At 46.6% G+C, this 5,392-nt stretch overlaps 1 pseudogene; it reads left to right on the plus strand.

The window, feature by feature from the left end:
- The first annotated feature begins 3,738 nt into the window (after window positions 1–3,738).
- On the plus strand, window positions 3,739–4,548 carry LOC105996029 (annotated as a pseudogene).
- The last annotated feature ends 844 nt before the right edge of the window (window positions 4,549–5,392 follow it).

Genomic DNA, 5,392 nt, shown 5'->3' on the forward strand with positions numbered 1-5,392 from the left:
AAATGTAAATGACAGTGGAAGGCAAATGCTAATGAGTTCTTAAATTACCATCATGTGTCACTTAACAACGTTCTATGAAATGTGCCATTGGGCAATAGCATCATTGTGCAAATATTGTAGTGTATACTTGCAAAGTCCTAGATAGTATTGAACATTTGTCTGCCAAGTAATTTTTCCTCCACAATCTGCTTATCTAGAGTTTCCAACATTCTTTCTACTGCTTCACACCATCACCCACAGACTCACCTCTCGCTTTCACACCATGAACAGTGATTCTTGAATCATTTAAACCAAAAAAAACAGGAGACTCTTTGTCGTGGTTAAGTCCAGAGTTTTCTTTGACCACAAATCGTTGTGGTGCTGAGAGGGAAAACTCTACCTCTGGTCTTCAATCCATGTTTTTCAGAGTGTCTCCCTATCTGATCTAGTCCCTTCTGGAATTTTTTGTTCATCTCAGCAAGGGAGTCTTAAACAGCTTCCTTCACTTTGTTGCTATTTTGAAAGGCTGTAGCTATGGTGGATGGGGATGTGCACGGACTGATTCTCCACCTTTGAAGTCCTGGATCACTTTTAATTTTGTTTTCAAATCAGTTACCCAAAGTGGCCTCTTACTGGGAACCTTGGCAGTGCATTTACTATGCTTAGAGTCAATGAGAAACAAAATGTGAGATTAAATCAACCACAAAGCAATCAAGAGAGTCAGTCAACAGGAGACTCAGGAGGCTGCTGCTGGCCATCACCATATGGACACGTGGTCTGTTGATGGCACAAACATTATTATGTAGTAGTGACTGTTGTTTTCTGAAGTAGAGAGTCACAAGCTTGTTGAATCACTGATGGCAAAGAGTGATTTTTTTTAAATGTTGATTAGCCATAGCCAAATCAGCCTACTCAAATGAACTTTATGAGCATGACTCTGTGTCTATGTCTGTGTGTGCACGTGCATGTGCATGTGCACTCACACACACAAGTGAGTACATCCATACATGCAAGCGTGTGTACTGGAGCTTGAATATAGAGAGCCTGAGCGCTGTATATGAACTTTATGGCTCAGGGCTACTCTAGCCACAGCTCCACTTCTGGCTTTTTGCTGGTTAACTGGAGATAAGAGTCTCATGGACTTTCTTGCCTGGGCTGGCCTCAAACCATGATCCTCAGCCTCCTGAGTAGCTGAATAGCCACTGATACCCAGCTTAGAATAACTTTTAAGAAGGCAGGGTTAAGCCAGACACCGGTGGCCTTATACCTATAATCCTAGCTACTCAAGAGGCTGAGATCAGAGGATCATAGTTCAAAGCAAGCCCAGGCAGGAAAGTCTGTGAGACTCTTATCTCCAATAAACCACCAGAAAAACCAGAAGTAGTGCTGTGGCTCAAGTGGTGGTAGAGTGCTAGCCTTGAGCCTAAGAGCTGAGGAACAGCACCCAGGCTTGAACCCAGAGTTCAAGTCCCATGACTGACAAGAAGGAGGAGGAGGAGGAGGAGGAGGAAGAAGAAAAAAGAAGGCAGGATTAGTAGGGTAGATGCAAGGCATCTAAGGGAGATGACCTCAGGCAGCCACCTTGAGAAAGGAAGCTTGGAGAGCTGTGGTGTTGGGCAGGTTGTGCACTTCACAAATCCAGGGGACACTTTTCCTTCAAGGTTTTCTTAATCTTGAATAGTAGCCCAAACTGTTTCCTGGAAGCTGGTAGGGAAGAGCCTTGAGGAGAGGATGTTTCTTCTTAATTCGCACAAAATGGCCAGAGCAACTGTGGGTAGAAGCCGTTGCTGGAAGCCAAAATGCGTTCTATTAATAACAGAAAACTGTAACTCTTGCATCAGGTTCTTTGGCTCGATGGTCTCCAACTCTCCCACAGAGGGAGCGCCTCTCTGGTGCATGGTGCAGGGGTTAATGAGGAGAGGCTGTGGGACGCTCATGATCATTGGAGAGCCTGCAGGTCCTATCCGTCTCCAGAGCTACTCAGAGGCTCCATGCGTCGCTTGGGTGCTGATTCCAGTGCTCACATCTGGAGGCCAGTCAGCCCATGGTTTATGTGCAACTTTTCCAGGGGAGATGGGCGATGGGTGATGGGCAATGGGTGATGGCGTGATGACCTGGGGCCTGCCTACGGGACAGCTCAAGGCCATGGTAATGATATATCTAGATTCCTGCTCAGAGTTTCTGTAGGCTATGGTGGTAAGATGTCTAGAGGCCTGTCTACCGGATGGCTCAAGGCCATGATGAGGCTTGCAGGGCTTCTATCGGTGAGGCCTTTGCCCTGCTTACCTAGCCAGGCTCTTTTTCTGCTCTCACTGTCTTCTGGTATGTTCTGTGCCTGGAGGAAGAGAGCTTGTGATGAACGAAGAGAATAAAGTCTCACGTCTGAGGTTAGTGGGAAGGTACATGGAATGACTGGAGTTGGGGGAGAAGGCAGAGAAAGACAAACCAAGTTCAGCATTGTGGGTCCCCAGATAATGACTCCTCCTTAGCCCTAACATGTCCTAAAGCTAGGGAGACAAGACAGAGGCCTTCTTCACAGTATGGGTCAGGAGAGAGCAGATGGGACTGTACCCTGTTGATGGCCAGCAATTAAGCAATGCCAGCCATTGGTCCTGGCACCTGTATCCAGCTTCTTTTTGCCCATCTGTGTACTATTGCTACCCTCCTTATCCCACTTTAAAAATACCTTTTTCTGCTGGTTGCCGGTGATGCATACCTATAATCCTAGCTGAGCAGGAGGCTGAGATCTAAGGATCACAGTTTGAGGCCAGCACAGGCCTCAAAAAAAAAAGCCAGAAATGAAGCAGTGGTAGAGCACTAGCTATAAGCCACAAAGCTCAGGGATAGCACCCAGGCTCCAAGTTCAAGCTCCAGGAGTGGCACCAGAAACAAAAATAAAACTTCTTCTCCCTGGAATCTGGTTAAGTGCTCCCTTAACACGGGCTCATCAGCAGTCATGATATTACAAGCCCTAGGGAATCTGGGTGCTAACCAGCATCGAGCTGGACACCCTTAGGACTCTTGGTTCCCAGGCCCACTAAGACCCACAGATTGGGCCCTGGGATTTTGCCTTGTACTGAGCCTTCCCCAGGTGCGTTTGCTGAGCTGCTGACTGGTGGAGGGAGGGTGGGGCTACCTGACCGAGATTCATCCCCAACATCAAGTCTTCACAGGGAGCATCATTGAGCGACAGGACCCCCAGAGTCCCCACATGTTGTCGATGGAACCATCAGTGCTCACATTAGCTCTTTCTCTAGGGGTACCTGGCAACCAGGATCTTGTCTAGGGTCCCTAACATAGTGAGCAGGCAGCTAGGGATGATCTCAACCCACTGTTAACCTATCAATGGTGTCTCCTTCTGCAAACTTGTGTGTATCTCTTTTGAAAGTCATTGAGATGCTGTTTCCTTGGAAAATGTCTTTGGTGATGGTGGGACCAGAGGCCAGCTCAAAACTGCATCAGGGACTAGACTCAAGCCTATAATGCTAGCTGCTCTGAAGGCTAAGATCTGAGGATTGCAATTCAAAGCCAGCTGGGCAGGAAAGTCCATGAGACTCTTCATCTCCAATTAACCACCAGAAAAGCAAATCAGAAATGGTTCTGTCTCATCTAGTCAAGCAAACCTCCTAACAATGAAAATAACCAGGATGTAGAGAAGGCCATGATCAAACGATAAAGGAATCAATCCTGAAGCAAAAATATGATGAGTAGAAACAGTGAGGATATAGAAAAACTCCTTTTGGGTTTCTGACTAGCACCATGGAGGTTGGCAAGAACAAACACCTTCCAAAAGGTGGCCAAAAGGGAGCCAACAAGAAAGAAGTGGATCCATTTTTTCAGCAAGATCAGGATGGTATGAACGCACCGGCCATGTTCATTTTAGAAAATATTGGACAAACACTAGTCATAAGGACTCACGGAACCAGAATCACATCCAATGGACACCAAGGCTGGGTGTTTGACGTGAGCCTTGCTGATCTGCAAAACGATGCAGTTGCATTTAGAAATTCAAGCTAATGGCTGAGGATGTTCGGGGCAAGCACTGCCTGACCATCCTCCATGGCATGGAAGCCCCTTCCCTGGAGCAAAATGTGCTCTGTGGTCAGAAAGCGGCAGGTGATGGGAGCTCAGGCTGAGGTGAAGGCTACAGCTGGTTACTTGCTTCATCTTTTCTGTGTTGGTTTTACTAAAAAAAATACACCACAACAGTCAGATCCGAGAGACCTCCTATGCTCAGCATCAACAGGTCCGCCAGACCCAGAAGAGGATGATGGACATCACGACCTGAGAAGTATAGACAAGTGACTTGAAGGAAGCAGTTGATTAATTGATTCCAGACAACCTTGGAAAAGACATAGAAAAGGCTTGCCGGTCTGTTTATCTGCTTCATGATGTCTTCATTAGAAAGCTAAACATGCTGAAGAAGCCCAAGGAAAACTCATGGAGCCCCATGGCGATGGCGGCGGTTCTGGAAAAGCTACTGGGGACGAGATGTATGCTAAAGCGGAGGGAGCCGATGGATACCAGCCATCAGTCCAAGAATCCCCTGAAAGCTCAGAGTTTTATTAGTGACAAATAAAAGGCCTATTTGTGATTGGGGGCAGAGGGGGGACGAGAATATAGAAAAACTCACCACCAATCAACAGAATCTCACCAGCCTGTGTAGAACAAGCATCTAATACTTGCTGCCATCTTCCAGCCTAAGCCTCATAAATGTTGGATTTCTGCACGGGCCACCCTTCCCCCTCCCTGTCCCCACCATCCCCTCCCCCCAGCCCCAGCCCCAGTCTCTGCCTGTTCTTTCCAAGGGCCTCCTGGGACATGTGCCTTCAGTTATACACACTGCATCCCAGATAACCAAACAGACCTCAACTAATTGAAGAGAATTGCAATTCTGCACAGCATGCTCCCTGACACATGTGGTCAGAAACAGAAAGATGACAGAATATCTTCCAGGTGCTCAGAAATGAAGCCGCACAGCTTTGCTTGTTGGATGGGTCAAAGAGGAAGCCTGAAATGAGGACAAAAGTGAGCAAATCAAAGTTTTTGACACAGCTATGCAATGTTGGGGGTAAAAAAAATCCACGGCCTCAGTGCATCTGTTAGAAAAGAAAAAGAAAAAGAAGGAAAACTCCCCAATCAATCATCTCACATCTCATCTCGAGAGCCTAGAGAAAGAAGAATAAAATAAACCCCTCACACACACAGACGGGAAGACATAATAAAGAACGACATCAGAGAAATGAAAACCGAACACAGTAGCAAAAGACACTGGAAAGGCTGGCTCTTTGCAACAATGACCAGGAGTGGGAACAGAACCAAGGTTATTTCTCCAGATTCTCCAGCACAAAATAAGAGGATAAGGAAACACTAAAAACAACTTCACGCAATGTGAAATCGATTGTTTGGATAG

The sequence above is a fragment of the Dipodomys ordii genome, unplaced genomic scaffold, assembly GCF_000151885.1.
Source record: "Dipodomys ordii isolate 6190 unplaced genomic scaffold, Dord_2.0 Scaffold125, whole genome shotgun sequence".
Lineage (NCBI taxonomy): Eukaryota > Metazoa > Chordata > Mammalia > Rodentia > Heteromyidae > Dipodomys > Dipodomys ordii.